Here is a 17567-nt window from a genome sequence, read left to right as displayed (position 1 = left end):
TAGTCTAAAATAAACTAAATTGCATTTTCTTTAAATTTATTTTGTTGTTTTTAAAATATATTTATGGATCCAAATGAAATAGTAGTGTGTATAAAAACAGTTAGTTTTTAACTGAATAAATCATGATAGATCTAAGAATGTGTGTATGGTTTAGATCAGCACTTGTTTATACACTTATACTAGAATGAATCATTTAAAAATATTTCTAGATTGTAAAATAAATTTTGTGTCTATGCATTATTAGATTAGTAAGTAGATAGTAAGACAGTAAGAACAATGTGATTTACTCATAAGGAGCATTTCTAATTTATAAATAAATTCTTGGATAACAATTACATATAATTTTATAAGTCCTATGCATTTATTAGTTTTGTCCAACTGCTGAAAGTAAAAATTGATAAACTATATATGTATAGTTTTTGATATTTACTTTTGTGATATTTTTGGATTGTTTTTCATTTTGTTCTTCATTTTGTCAAGGAATGAGGTTTTTTGTTTTTGTTTTTTTGTTTTTTTTTTTGTCCTCCAGAAGGATGTTTCTGAGGGAGTTTCTGCAGCTACAAAGCCCAAACACAGTTTTCATCAAGGACAGTATCCAAACCTCTGAGTGGAAAATTCCATCTAGTCAATTTCTCGCATGATTTGTACTTAGCTTACTCAAGAGGTTTTAAGGGCCACAAAACTCTTGAAACAATAATTCTTGAAAAACTGCATTATGTATTATTTGTTCTGCCCTCAGTGACTTTACTCACTACAATATTGAGGAAAACACTCTTTTTTACCCATAACCATTCTCTTGCTCTGCAATGCCTTGAAGTATGTGAAGTCCTTCCCCCCCCCGCGTGTTTATTTCTATTTATTTATTTGTTTATTTATTTATTCAGTTTATCATCATCCTTCCTCACTTCCCAGTCCAACCATTCCTCCCAGTATCCCCTGTCCCTCCCCTATTCCTCAGAAAAGAGGAGTCCCCCTTCCCATCCACCCCAACTCATCAAGTTGCATCAGGACTGAGTCTGCCGTTTTCCCCAATGGCCTGACAAGGGGCCTGACAATGAAGGACATGATCAAAAAGCCGGCATGACATCTGACAGGAGGGAATGGTGAGGTGGTGTTCTCCCCCACCATCTGACCACAGCCCATAAGTCTCCTTGGGATATCCTGCATCCCTGTCCTGTGTGTGCCTTCAGGCCTTCTTGCCAAGAGGAAGTGATCAAATAACAGACACCAGAGTTCAGGTCATAGACAGTCATCACTCCCCCAAGGGTCTTGGAGAATGAGCTGTCCACTGGTTATATCTGAACTGGAGTTCTAGGTTCTCTGCATGCATTTTCCTTGGTTGGTGCAACAGTTTGTGCAGGCTCCCCTGGGTCAAATATAATTGATGGTCTCCTTGTGGGGTTCCTGAACCTTCTTAGTATTTCCATCTCCCCATTCTTCTCTGCCCCTCTCGTTTCTCTGCCCAGAGTCAGGTTGAAATTCCCAGCATCTGACCTGATCCCTTGTTCAGTGGATTCTCTCAGAGGATATCTATGTTGGGTTAATATCTACTTATAAGTGAGTATATACCATGCATTACTTTCTGGTGTGGATTACCTCACTCAGGATGATCTTTTTTAGTTCCATCAATTTGCCTGTAAATTTCAATATTACCTTGTTATTAATAGCTAAATAGTATTCCATCATGTAAGTGAACCACAGTTTCTTTATCCATTTTTCGGCTGAGGGACATCTGGGCTTTTTCTGGATTCTGGCTTTTATGAATAAAGCTTCTATGAAGATAGTTGAGCAAATGTCCTTGTTGTATGATGGAGCACTTTTGTGTTTATGCCAAGGGGTTTTACAGCTAGGTCTTGAGGTAGTACTGTTCCCAATTTTTGGAGAAAGCCACAGATTGATTTCCAAAATGGCAGAATGGTAAGGTTGGAAGGGGAAGATACAAGTGAGATGATAACAATGAGGAGGTAAGATTAATAGATAATGAATGGATAAATAAAAGGATGAATGAGTGAATGAAAAGCAAACAGGGGGGAGATATCAGAACAGTCCAAGAGAATTCTGAGTGCTTGTGAGAAAATTCTAAGAAAACAAGACAAAAGTCTTCTAATCTCATTTTCTTCAAAACACAGTACTGTTGTAGAAATATGTTTGTTTGTTTGTTTGTTTGTTTGTCTGTTTGTTTTTGCTCCTCTCAGGTGTAGCAGACAATAATGAGTTTAATTCGGCTGTGGTTGTTCATATTCCCCTATGGAAAAATGTGGTTTTGCAACGTGAAGCATGTGCTCTTGATTGTAAACTTTGCTCAAGTGACTCTTTTTTACCCTCGGATTTTAAATTGTTTGATGTTCTAAAGTCAGCTATTGCTTAAGAAAAAAAAAAGCTGTCAAGAGAGTCCGTGTCAGGGACAGCCCCTGGTCCCCTTAGTAGAGGACCTACAGGAAGCCTGAGCTGCTCATTGGCTACATCTTTGTAGAGGCCTAGGGCCAGTCCATGTAAGGCCCTTGGTTAGTGCCTGCCATCTCAGCAAACCCCTCCTGGCTCTCCTTTGTTGGCTCTGTTGGTCTCCTTATGGAGCTCCAGTCACCTCCTGGTCATATTCTCCCTTCCACCTCAACTTTTTCACAAGACTCAAAAACAGTTACAAATACAAAGCCGGCCCATAAAAATTAACAAATATCATTATATGTATATGGTGCTGCAGAATGTAGAACTCATCGTACAATGTTATTGACTTAAACTAAATAAACTAGAAAGGGTTTTCTTAGATTCTATTCTAGTGAGTTTAATTGTACTATAACAAATGGACCATAAATAATATGAAGTTTCAAATAATCCTCTTATTGTATTACCTGCATATTCACAGTGACATTACCCAGTATGCACTCAATCTCAAGGATTTTCATAAAATAAGTATTAAACCAAAAATTTGGAATCCTGCGTCCTTTTACATTTAGCACACATTATGGTCCTGAAAAGCCACCTGAGGCTGCCGGCTTCCACATCAACAACACATTAGCACACGTTCACAAGCAAATAATGGAACTTCTTACTTAGTGTTTTTAATAACATAATTATTTCCACAGTGATAGGGAAGGTACATTTGTCCTGGGGGTTAAAAGCCAGGTACTCGCCTTTGTAATGAAGCAAGTAAGAAATATGTCACATTTTTGAAGGCACATGTTATCATATGCTCATAGAATTTGAGAAACAGCCCTCCGAGAGTCAGAACTATTCGGTAGGGACTGCTGAAGTCCTCTCTTTGGAAACTGGTACCGCTCCAGATGAACGGAAATGTGTAATATGTCACGGTGGTGACACATGCAGGGAACAACTAGAAATGCAAAGAGAAACCATTTCAGTTTAGCTAGAAGCAATCTGGTGAGGTCACTCAGCATTTATGAACATATGCTGCTATTTTCAGAGGACAGAGGTTTGATTTTCAGCTTCCACATAGTGGCTCACAACCATCCATAACTGCACATCTGGGAGAACCATTTCTCTCTTTGGACATCCATAGGCCACAAGCATGCACATAGTGCACATAAATGCATTCAGGCAAAAACCATAAAATAAAATTAATAAATCTAATAAAAATAATAATCTGGGAACAACAGCATAGCCGAAGAATTCCATTTTGAAAAAGATCAAAAGAACTTTGAAAAGCATATGATTTTTACTTGTGTACATTGGTACAGGCATAAACTACATAAAGACTCTTATGAACTACTTCTTTCACTTGTTAAAATTCTAGTTACCTAAATCCTCTCTTTCTCAGAGACTTTCACTATATTTTTTTGTTGAGGGTTGGTCTGGTTGCTGCACATATGAACAGACTCACATACTGCTAAATGTATTTAACCTTGCTTAAGAACTGATTCCTGCTTGACCAATAAAAAAGCCAACCCACCTGGCAGGGCAGACGGGATAGGTGTGGCTATTGTTCCAGGGCTGGTGAGACAGAAAGGTTCCTGAGAAAGGAAGGAGTCAAAAACCAGAAGAGTATCTGGGCGGGGGAAAGAGGAAGAGGGGAAGGAAGGAGGCAGCCATGGGTTAGGTGGAGGAAAAGCATGTGGCCAGTGTGGATTGAAGATTTGGCCCAGAGGACGAACAATAGCAGTATTTGGGATTATAGATGGGAGGTAGCTCGTTAGAAGTTATTAGAAGCAGATGGAATGGGAAGGAGACTGGGAGTTACTTAAGGATATCCTAGGATTAATATCTACCCTGCCCCAGGTGAACCAAGGCTATTTTAAAACAAAACAGGTGTCTGTGTTTTGATTGATTGATAGCTGGTTAAAAATTACTGTAATAATAAGTATAAGGATAATATTAAACATTTATTAGGCCCTTAGATGCTGGGACCCACTGCTGGACTCCAGGTGAGAATGGTAGTGAAGAATGGGGTCATGGAAGGATGCAGAGGCTTCAGGATTCCCACAAGGAAACCATCAAGGCTGGCAGATCTGGACCCAGTGGGGCCTGTACAAACTGTTGTAGCAACTGAGGACAATGCATGCAGTAAACCTAGACCTGCTGTTCAGATCTAGGCAAAGGGACAGCTCATCTCCACAGTTGTGGGGAGAGCAAAGACTGCCTCTGATGTGAACGCTGGTGCCCCGAATCTGATCACTTATCCTCCTTAGTGGGGAGGCCTGAGGGCACACAGGTGAAGGGGAAGCTGGCTATCCAGATGAGACCTGAGAGGTTGTGGTCATATGGTGCGGGAGGAGGTACCCTTCTCTCAGAGGTCTAGGGCAGGGAAATAGGGTGAAAGAGAAAGAGAGGGTGGGAAGGAAAAGATACAAGTGAGGGGATAACAATCAGGATGAAATCTGAATAAATTATAATTTTAAAAAAGAGAAATTAAAAGCAACATGTTTTCCCTTTAAAAATGTATTTCTTTATTCACTTTACATATGTAATTCACCTCCTCCCTCCTCTGCTCCCAGTCCCACACTCTTACTCTTTTCCTTCTTTCCCTCCTCTGCTTCTTCTCAGAAATGGGGAGTTCCCAGCTTTACCAAGCCACCCTGGCACATCTAGGAACATCAGGACTAAGTGCGTTCTCTGCCAGAAAAGGCAGCCCCAGCTAGGGGAAAGCGATCGACAAGCAGGCAACTGAGTCCATGTCAGAGCCAGCGCCCACTCCACTTGCTACTGAAGCTACATGAAGATCAATCTGTACATCAGGTACATGTGTGTTTGAGGCCCAGGATCGGTCCATGACTATTCTTTGGTTGGTGCCTCAGTCTCTGTAAGCCACCATGGGCCTAGATTAGCTGACTTGGTTGGCTTTGTGGAGTTCTTGACCCCTCTGGCTACTTCTATCCTCCCTACTCTTCCACAAGACTATCATCTCTGTCCAATGTTTGACTGTGTATCTCAGCATCCGTTTTGACCTTCTGCTGGGTGGGTCCTCTTAGAGGACAGTTATGCTAGGCTCCTGTCTGCAAGCATAGCAGAATATCGTTAATAGGGTCAGGGCTTGGCTCTTTTCTATAGTGTGAATCTCAAGTTGGGCCAGGCATTGCTTATCCATTTCCTCAATCTCTGCTCCATCTTTTTTATTTTTTTTTAATCCCTGTGTAGCCTTGACTGCTTTACTGTCCTGGACTTGTTTTGTAGACAAGGCTGGTCTTGAACTTAGAGAGCCTCTGGCCTCTGCCTCTCTGAGTGCTGGGATTACAGATGTGCTCCACTGTGCCCTGCATTTCAGGTAGTTGTGGTAAGTTTTGGGTTGAAGGTTTTGTGGGTAGGTTGGTGTCCCCCTCCCTCCACTGGAAATCTTACCTGGTTATGCGGTAGCCACTTCAGTCTCATGTCCCTCACTGCTCAGAGTCTCAGCTAGAGTCACATCCATATCCTTCCATGCGCCTATCTTATTTCGGGTCTCCAGCTTGCCCCAGAGATATCCCCTTCCGTTTCGCCTCCGCCCCCCAGCCCTCTCATCTCTCACATCCGATCCCCTCACTCATCCCCTCCCCATACCCTCTCCCACCCAGTTTCCACACTTTGTCCTTTTCTAATGCCCCCTTCTATTTCCCCTGCTGAGTGGGATTCAAGCATCATCCCTGGACCTTTGCTTGTCACTTAGCTTCTTTGGCTCTGTGGCTTGTAGTGTGACTACCCTATACTATACGGCTACTAACCACTTATAAATGAGTACGTACCAGGTAAGTATTTAAATGGGTATGTGAGAAACTGAATGTCCAAACCCAAGATTGTTGTCCTTCTGTCTTTCCTCCACTTTTCCCCAAACTGTTTCCTTTCCCAGCCCCGTGAACCATCTTAGGCTGACATATCTTGATGAAGAGTTAACCATTTCTGATGTGCCACCTGATCACGCTCTCTTCAATCCCTCAGTTTCAGATTTCAGTTCTACAGCTCTCTTTTCTTCTTTTGATGGAGCTGTTAATGATCCATTCCATGTAAATGTATTTCAACAACAGGATGGACTTGCTCTGAATGTTGGTTCTGAAAAACTCACAAACTTTCAAGGAAAGAGCACTTAGCAATTAGCATGCTATTGTGTCTTCCTGTTCATAATATCATAGTATCTCACTGCTATAATATACTGGGATTCCTAAACATTTAGAATGCTAATGTCTTACAGACAAAATCCTTTTCCTAGTGGTACATGCTTTCTCACAGGGAATTTGTCAGTTTTGTGAACAGTCCTCAGCAAACCAGATGATTTTCTTAACTTTCAGGTAAGATTTCTGTAGCTTCAGGCTTCTTAAAAGAACTAAGCCATGCAGAGGAGACATCCCTACACTGACACTATTCTTTAATGAAGTTTTCTGATAGTAAAGGAAGCTTTCTTACTTTACTTAAAGATTTTTCTGCAATAGGAAAAACACCGTAGTTTTCCATGAATTAATCTTAACCATATCCATAGCCAACTGATACAGTTCCTAGTTTCTCAGTTGTATTCTAAAACCCCAGTGACATGTTGTGATAGTTTGTTCAATAAAAATACAAGGGCAGAGGGCTTTTCAATGCTGCTGCTGCTGTTTGTAAATTAACTGAATTACACTTAGTCCCCGATCGTGCTGTTCTGAGCTGTCTTTTGAATACTCATAAGTACCCACAGGGAGAACAGTCCTTCTGCTTCAGATTCTAAAGCAGATCCTGCTGTAGAATCCTGCGACTCTGTAGTCAATGCTTGCATTTAGCCTTCTTATTTAAAGTGAGGGAGTAGCACGATCCTTTACAATTAAATATGTTTTCAAGATTTTAATTTCTAAAGCAGTGTTGGTTTCACAACAAAACTGCTATTAGGACACAAATATTTTACAGCTAACTCCTGGTCCACACATTCATTTTATATATTTTCTACATTTACTGCCAATTTGATGAACTTACTTTGACACATCAATGCCACCCAAAGTCAGAACTGTTGGTCCGGGTTCATTCTTCTTGTTCTGTTTTCTATGGATCGAGATAAATATACTGTGGGATGTGATCAACAACATACAGACATATAGAGCAGTCCACAAAATCACTGAATTATTGCTATTTATCCTTTATTTTTGTTAGGGTTTGAATAAGATAGGCCAGTGTATGTTTATCAGGAAGAATACTGAGTCATCATTGAGAAATATTAGGAGGTGTGGTCTTGCTGGAGCAACTGGGCTTTGAGGATTCAAAAGTGCAAGCCAGTTCCCTACCTCTGCTTATGGATATGGAAAATGCTGTAGCTCTCAGATACTGCTCCAGTGCCTGCCTGCCTGCCTTCTGCCATGCTCTCTGCCATGATTATAATGGGCTAAATTTCTGAAACTGTGAATTTACATTAATAACCACAGCTATGTTACAAACACCCAACCCAAAGAAGCTAAGTAACAAGAAGTGTCCAAGGGGGATATGTGAAACTCATAGGGAAGGGGAAATAGAATTGATATTGAGGTGGACAGAGGGAGGAGGTTGGGTGGAGTTGTGGGTGGGTTGGAAACAGGAGGAATGAGGTGCAGTTAGGACAGAAGGGGAGAATGCTGAGAGAGACAATTGGGTTGTGGAGCATCTCTAAGACCAGATAGAAACTTAAGGCAATGGAAACTCACAGAAATCTGTGAACATGACCTTAGCTAAGACTCCTAGCAATGGGCGGTATGGAGCCTGAACCAGCCGTCTCCTCTAATCAAGGAAGACTTCCAATGGAAGGATTGAGACCCAGCCACAAAACCAAAGACATAATTTGTCCTTCCAAGGAGATGTTCAGGGGGAGAGATAGGACATAATTTGAGGGAAGGGTCAACCAACAACTGGCCCAGCTTGAGACCCATGCCATGAGAGGGAACCCACTCCTGATACTATTAATGATATTCTGCTATATTTGTGAACAGGAGTCTTGCATAACTGTCATTAGAGCGGCTTCACTCAGCAACTTATGGAAACTGATGCCAAGACCCACAATCAAACATTAATTGGAGCTTGGAGAGTACTGTGGAAGAGGAGGAGGAAGGATTGAAGGAGCCAAAAGGGTCAAAGACACCAGAAGAAAATCTACAGAGTCATTTAACCTGAACCCATAATTTCTCATAAAGACTAAAATGTCAACCAGAAAGCATGCATAGGATGGACCTAAGCCCTCTGCCCATATGTAACAGTTGTATAGCTAGATCTTCATGTGAGAATCCTAAAGTAGAAGCAGAGACTGTTTCTGATTATGTTGCTTGCCTTTGGATCCCTTTCCTGTAATGGAGCTGTCTTATATAGATTTAATAGAAGATCCATCTAGTTTTACAGCAACTTAACATGCAAGGCTGGTTGATACCCATAGGACATCTCCTTTTCTGAGAAGAAAGGGTAGAGGGATAGATGTGGAGGAGTGTGGATGTCCTATTTCCTGGTGGGGACTGTTGGCTACCAGCTCATGAGTACAGGAGGATCAGATTGTGAGGCATAGGCCCCAGAAGGGAGGGAGCAAGACAGAAATGGCCTACAGGAACTATTTCAGTGAGATAGCCCAACTTTATACAGGGTGACCAAAGGCTCTATCATCCTTATGAGGACTCCCTAGATAGGTGTACATAATTGCTTGAAACTAGGAATTTCAAGGATGCATGCTCCTACCATATGAATGGAAACATAGTATGTAATTATCCTATAGATGCAGGGAGGGGAGAACTATACAGAAGGCCATACATATATTATATGTGGTTAGAGGCATCTGTCCCTAAGGACACTCTCCAGATGAGGTCAGGCAGCGAGTAGGAGGCCCTGCTGTGGAGTGGAAATCCTACTGGGAGGACTGCAGACTCAGTCTCCTTCCAGTGGGAGTGGGGGTGGAAGAGGGTGGGACAGAGAGGAGGCAAGGAAGGGGAAGTTGTGATTAGGAAATAAGATTAAAACAATTAGTAAGACAAAAGAAATGAATTTCTAGGGTCATGGTGTGATGGTTTGTCTTCAGCGCAGTGTCTAGTAACCACCACAGTTCTTATTTTCTTTCTATAATGAACTTGTAAAGTTTTTAAAATTAATGTGTATATGTGTGTGTTTGCATGAGTTTAAGTGCTCTACTTGAGAGCATCAGATCACTGTGGAAGTGGAGCTACAGATAATTGTTAACTATCTGAGACAGATGCCAGGAACTGAGCTTACATGATCTGCAGGAGTAGTAAGTGCTCTTAATTGCTGTGTCATCTACCTAGCTTCTATTATAAACAATGAACCTTTAAAATAAGAAAATGATTAACAAAATTCACTCATGGAATAACACAGCCTTTGAAATCCACACTTTCTCCTAGATATTAGTAAAGTAAAATCAAAAATAAATCTGCTGTGTTGTTACTATTATCATCCAAATTAGAAGATACATGTTTATGAAAGTCAAGAGAGTAAGTCAGAGCTTGTTTCTCCATCTCATTTGTTCTTCCTCCTTCCCTTCCTTCTCCCTCTCCTTTTTTTCTTCTTTTCTTCTTCCTCCTCCTCCTCCCCCTTCTTTTTTCCAATGCCTCAGGATACATTATGTTCTCTTTGTACAGCCTCCTGTGAAGCCACTGTAACCTTTTCTATTCTGTTTGTCATTTACTGATATAAACTACTCAGCGGGAGTGTTACCTTTCACACTTCTTCCTCTCTTTTGATATCAGAAGTAGTAGTGATGGAGCAGAGTGTGTAATACCAAATTTCAGGCCCCAGAAGGGGGTGCCTGTCATGTGTTTGATATAGCACAAATTTAATAACATGGAAAAATATGACTAACCTGTTTTATTTTTCTCGATGGTGTCTTCATAGTTAGATTAAAATACAAAAATAATATTAAGAAAACATGGTATTTAACATAGCATTATATTTTTGACACAATCACTGTGGAATATACATTGTCAGATTCTCACAAAGTTAAACATGTGCTAATAAATCTTACATAGATTACTTTCATTAGTGTTTTTGTTCAAACAATACTAATTACAGACAGTTTATAGTGGCTTTCTTCTTTCTTAAACCTTCAAAAACCTTCTAAGAGAACAAAGAATCAGTGCTTAATTAACAATGGTTGACAGTGTTCTTGCATGCCTTAACACGCGACACAAACAACTTAAAAGTAGCAAAGATTTAATCTCCTTCACAGTTTCAGAAGATTCATTCTATACTTAAGTCTTTAAATTCTGGACAAGCGATGAGAGAAAGCATCTTAATGTCAGAGCGTGCCTATACTACATCTCATCTAGGAACCAAAACTCAAAAGATAAGAAAGGGAAGTGGACCAGGCTAACCTTCAAAGCACATTTTCAGGTGCATGTTTTCTCCTTGGATCCCATTCTTAAAGTTGCCATGACTTCCTAAAAGACCTGTAAACGCTCTTAAGACAGCAAACTCTCAACATGTAGAAATGTGAGAGACATTTGACATCAAATGCATAGTAATAACCAACTAATCAAATATTTCTTCAACATTGAAAAAGAACTACTAATGCCACAACAAGGGTGAATCTCAAATGCAGAGGGAAGAATGTGAAATGCAGATCAACTTATACTTAATTCAAGAACCCAGTGACATCCTATTCTTTAGGAGGATAAGCTAGGAACCAATCAAAACTGAGCAGTGACTAAAGGATTAGTGCTGACTGTATGGTTGTGATGTTTGGAAGCTATATCTCCCATTAAATCCAGAATTTTAAATTTTGATCTCCAGCAGGTGGATCTAGTTGGGGGGGATTAGGAGGAATAACCTTGCTGCAGGACTCACATCCCTTGCAAATTGTAATTATTGCCTAAACTCTTCTATAAGTTTACTTGGCCATAGTGCTTTATCAAAGCAAACACACACACACACAGAGACAGGGTAGTTATATATTCGTATTAGTAACTACAACCAGAATGCATTTTTTTCCCAAAAAAGTGTAGCTCTATTACTCAAAACTAGCATATTTCAGTAAGACAAAAATTTTCTCTAATCATCCCATTTCATTGAGAATATCCCTTTAGTAATTTAAAAAGGAAAGCAGACTATAGTGTTTACTTGATAAATAATGAAGATGCATTTACATGTCTTTCTATTTAAAGAGGTTTAGTTTGATATTTCAAATTACATAGACAATTGTGCCTACTCTGTAACAACTGTAAATGTTATAACGTAAGGAGTAATAAATTGTCATCAATTCACATATATGCTTTCCAATGAAAAGCTTGGAAATATGTTATAATGCATACCTACTACAAAATGGTACTTATACTGTAGCTTGTTTTATAAGTGCTTAAAGAAATATTTCAAATTAATGTATTATAATGTATGTTTTAAAATGCATCATATTTTGTATACTAAGTACATATATTTTAATAGCCAAACATGCCACAAAAATTATCAAGTCCTCCTTTTGTATTCTACATTTAAATTAAGTTGGAAGTTTTGATTCCAGGATTAAATATGTGATCAAGAATAGTAATTTAACTATAAATAAAAGTTATAATTATAAAAATAACGATTATGATGAAAAATAAATAATAATTCCCAATTATAAGATAATTTTTTCTAAATCTTCAATTCAGAGTCATTGCTACATATAAAAAACTCATTACATTTGTGAAACACTGCATTCTTTTATTGTAATATATGCTTTCTCTCAGACTCTAAGAAGCTGCTTCATTCTTTCACAACGGAATAAAACTCACTTAAGAAACAGGCCATTATCCCAATGCTGTACTACTGAAACATCTAGGCAAAGTGAAAGGCTGATAAAGAGAAAATCAATAAGAAAGGATATCAGAGTAACAGTTAAAACAGGCAGAACAGACTGTGTTCTTTGAGAGAGTGGATGTCACTACTGTACTGGCTTTTCATCAGAAGGAAATAGTCTGTCTCTCGCTATCTATGCATTTATGTACCTATGTTTCTACGTGTCTATTCTCAATCTATCTATTTATCTATATATCTATCATCTATCTACCTACATATCTATTTTTACCTATTACCTAACTATGAAACTATCTATTTATCATTTATATACGTAAACCTATTTACCTGTCTATCATCTATATACAGATCATGTATTTACCAATAATCTATATATTTAATTACCTATTATAGCAGCTGTATCCTGAACAAAGTGGGAGTGGTTAGTAATTAACCAATAACTGAGGTAAATATAGAATAAAACTATTGAAAATAAAGAAACTTTGGAATGATCCATGTGGAATAATGCATACAAAGGGGAGAGTTTAGGTATAATATTGGAGGAAAATGTAGAAACTAATAGATATGAAGATAAGAGGGCTTAAAACACATAATACTTGGACACACATAATTTAAAAATGAAGAAAACAGATAAACATGTGACCATTATAATTCTAAAGGAGAGTTAAAAATCAGCAAAATATATTTTAGAGTGTTTGCTACTTCAGGAAACTCATTACCATAATTACATTAGTCACACACCCTTGCCTGGAAATGTGGCTCCTCTCAAGTTCAGCTGACCTAATGGCATAAGTTTCTTCAAAGTGGCCGGATTCATGGTCCATGGATGCCAGCCAAAAGTGGCTTGGGATATCATTCTGAAAATATAGAAAGTTATCCCTAAAAGAAGTAGCAAAGTATGCTTTTTCCCAGAAGATTCTCTAAGTGACTTTTTCAAAACCTTTTGAATTTTGTGAAAATATAGTGAACAGAACATAGTTCAGTTTTTTCCTGCACTCTTCGAACCCCCTGGGACCTGTATGAATTACTAACAAGCCCTTCACTGTCTCTGCAGCACCACATCATTTTTAGAAAGGCCAATTTGTCACCACTCTGGACACTGTGCTACACACAAATATTTCTACTTTAGGTTTCTTATCTAATTTGTCTCTGCACAGCCTGTGAACACTTGAAGTTCTCAGACCATCATCAGGCAGTCATAAGACAGCGGCAAACTTGTTTCTATTTCTAACATAGACTGTAAAATGTTCCTATCAGCTTCAAGAGCTTTATTTCTCATTTTTGGAAGTTTTTATTGAAAAGTGAAGACTAGTTATAACCTTAAATGACCTACCTGCTGCAGGTACTTGGGTTAACCTAAGACTTCAACCAGGCAACGCTATGAATATTGTGTTATAATCACATAAATTATGTTTTTATTATAATTACTATATGCAATTATAAACTGTACTAAGCAAGGACATATATAATTCTTCATCATTTTATTCTCTCATTTTAAAGACAAATACTATCTAAAATTAACATTGATAATAGTGATATTCTGAATCATACTATATGAACTATGTTGAAGGACATAGCTACAAAATCCTATTATTTACATTCTTTATGTATGAATTTGAGTCTGTTATTACCTCTATTATGTATGTACCTATGTGTTTGCAGGTACATATTCATTGCGTATGTATGAAGACCAGAGAACAACATCACCTATCCTACTCTATCGTTTGTACCTCATTCACTTAAGACAGGGTTTCTCGGTGAATCGGACATTAAGGTGACAGTCAGCAAGGGCCAGAGATCCTACTGTCTCTTATCCATCTCTCTTAGCATTGAAATTAGAGATAAACAGGACCATCACGGTATTTTAATGTGTGTCACTGTATTTGAATTTGGATACTAAATTTTGTACATCAAGCATGCTAATATGCTGAACTATCTCCCCAGCCCAGTGTAAATTCACGTAACAATACAAATTAGAACTATACAGTGAATAAAATTGAATCAACATTTACTGAAGTAATGTACAAAAATATATAATATGTAGGTGGAGATAGAAAAATTAAGATATATAAGGTATATACCAAACTAAAAATATTTGTTCATGAAAAATATATAAGTAGTAACTAATAAAAATAAAATGCAAATATTAATTTTAAAAAGAAAGTATATGGAAATTGGATACTACATAACAATCCTAATGTCTTTTGGAAACATATTAAGAAGGTAAAATAGTAATTTTCAGAGAAATAATTTTCTGAAAATAGGCTTTGATATAAATCAAAGGCTTAAGTTAACTGTTTTCATATATAATAAATTGAAAATTTTGTCAAGAAACTTATTCACAGCTAATCATCCATCTAAGATGATTTCAGAAAAAAATCTACCAAAATTCTAAAGGCTAAATTATCCTTCTGCTTTGGGATTTTTTAAAACTTTTAATTTTTTTTTAAAGAAAGAAGCAAAAAAATAAAAAGTTTTTAAAAACTGCATACTTTTTTCTTTCTTTGCTTTTTTTGGTATAATAATATAATTATATCTAGATCCCCCTCACCTAAGGCTCAGGGGTCTCCTTGGCACAAGGAGTTTTCTGTGAGATTGTGTCTCCTAGTAATGTCAGAAGTTTCTCCAACATGGCTGCCTTAACATGAGCTGAAGAAAGACAACAATAGACATTCCAAAGAGGATGAGAGAATGACCACAAGGCCTTTACCTACAGAAAAAATTACAGGCAAGTATGGAATGCAGAATCGGAAGATATGCATTCGGAAGAGCACACAAGTTGTTCATCCAATACCGACTATTCATCTGATTTGTTTTTAATGGGATCAGCAGTAAAAGTATACCTAAACTTGAATTTTTAAGAAGGTAAGGTAACAATTTCAGATAGATATATTTTACTTTTATTTATATAATTGCTAATATACTTACAAATATGTAATAATATAATTTAACTTTGTACACAGAATTCTGGTAGGGCTCGGTGGTTAATACAACATATGACTCCTGTAGAGGACCCAGGGTTAGTTCCAAGCATCCAAGTGTCTTGGATCACAAGGACCTATAACTACAGCTTCCGGATAATCCAATGCCCCTGGCCTCTCCTTGGGAATCTGTGCTCTTGTGCACATTGTACATATTTACACATATGTACCTGATTAGCAATAAAAATAAATAGAGTCTGTTCTGGAAACACTGTACTGTTGCAATGTGGAGAACACATAGATACAAGTCACCTAGGATGTCTTAGCCCCAAGATCATTCCCAAGGCTTGGTGATTTGCAGAGAATCAAGGGCTTGGCCTCTAGTCACAGAAGTGGCCATGATCCAAAACCCAAAAAGACTCAAAGTACGCTGTACAAGGAAAAAGCATGTGGAGCTCTTTTCAAGTTGTACCATCCTCCAGCCAGCATTGATTTCTGCTTCCAGAACCAGTGAGACATTTTAGCTTATACATTACCATGGGTAACAAGTACACTGCCCTTGTTTGTTGAATTGGTTGCTTTCGGTGGACAGTCATGACCTTTGACAAATCACTGAGGAGTCTAAGTTTGAGTTTAACTACCTTACATCACAGTGTCTGCCTAATGTCACTCCATTTTCCAAAGTAATGTCTATATGTACTAATATAGTACATTCTTAATCAAATCAATCGATATTAGGATATCTGAAGTATTGTTTTTATAAAAATGCACAGCTAGTGCAGCACTGGCATGTCCCTGAGGAGTCCAGGTAAAGATCTGGAACTGACAGTGTAGTAGGAACTAGAAGCCTCAAAACAGAACAATGGCTCATTGGGGCCGAACTGCCACATTCCTTATGCTTAGTTCCCGAGACCCATCCTCTCATCACTCCCTTCCCACCTTACCAGCCATCCCATGGCTTGTCCCCTGACCTTAACCCTAGTGGTCTCCAGCAGCTCGGAAGGACAGAGACTTCCTGCTGCACCAAAGGCCAAACAAGTGGCCATAAGTCAAGTCCCCAACATGATCAGAGACTTCCTAGTTGTTCAAAGGTCAATCCAGGTGCCAGAAATCCAGGCCACAAGGCCTAGAAGACCAAAGAGAAAACAAAACCAAAAAACAAAACACCTTCCAACAAAGACAAACTCAGAATTCAGTACTTAGACTTATAATCACACCAAAATCAAATACCTAAATGCCAGTGTGAGAACACAAGCAATCACAGTCAGGGCAATATAGTACCACCAGAGCACAACCGTCTTATGACAGCAATGCCTGAGTTTTCCAATGCAGCAAAAACACAAAAAAAGCAACCTTAATACCATATTTATGAAGATGGTAAAAGTTAAAGACAAAATGAAAAAAAATCTTTTAAAAGAATTGAGGAAAATAAAAACAAGAAATTGGAGGACATGAATAAATCATTTTAAGAATGCCAAGAAAGCAAAAAAAAAAAAAAAAAATCAAACGTCAACACACAGATGACAGAAACTGTTCAAGACTAGAAAGTTAAAATAGAAGCAATGAAGAAAACACAAACTGAGGGAATTATGAAGATGGAAAATCTAGGAATATGAAGAGAAACTTCAGAGGCAAATATCACCAACAAAATACGAGAGATAGAAAAAAGAATTTCAGGGCTGAAGATGTGATAGAAGAAATAAATTTACCAGTCCACAAACAACAACAACAAATCCAAATCTACAAAAATTCTGAAACAAAAAATCCAGGAAATCTGGAACACTATGAAAAGACCAGACATAATAATAATAGAAAAAATAGATGGAGATGATTACCAGCTCAGTGGAGAGAGAATATTTTCAAGAAAATCATAGAAAAAATTACCTAACCTAAAGAAAGAGATGCTATAAACATTCAAGAAGCTTCAAAAACATGAAATACATTGTACAAGAAAAGAAAGTCACATAACCACATAATAATCAGAACACTAAATGTAAATGTAAAATCAAATAATATTAAAACCTGAAAGGGAAAAAAGCCAACTAACATATAAAACGAGGCCCATTAGAACTACACCTGACTTCTCAAAAGAGATACTAAAGCCAAAAGGACCTGAACAGATGTCTTGAAGCCTCCAATAGACAGCAGATGCCAAGCCAGACTACATTATCCAGCAAAACGTTCCATTGCCATAGATGGAGAAAACAAGATATTTTATGACAAAACTAAACATAAACAATATCTATTCACAAATTCAGCCCTACAGAAGATAGTAAAAGGAAATTCTAGCAAAAGAAACTTAAATTATATGCAAAAATAAGCAAAAATAATTTCACTTCAGTAAAACCAAAAGAAAGGAAATACACACACACATACACATGCAGAGAGAAAGACACACACGCACACACACACACACACACAGAGAGAGAGAGAGAGAGAGAGGGAGGGAGGGAGAGAAACACCACCACCCACATGAACATGGCATGAATTAACAATCATTAGTAATTGATA

Source organism: Acomys minous, assembly GCF_964271855.1.
Source record: "Acomys minous genome assembly, chromosome: 6".
NCBI lineage: Eukaryota > Metazoa > Chordata > Mammalia > Rodentia > Muridae > Acomys > Acomys minous.
The sequence above is the reverse complement of the archived record's forward strand: the minus strand, read 5'-3'. Positions refer to the sequence as shown.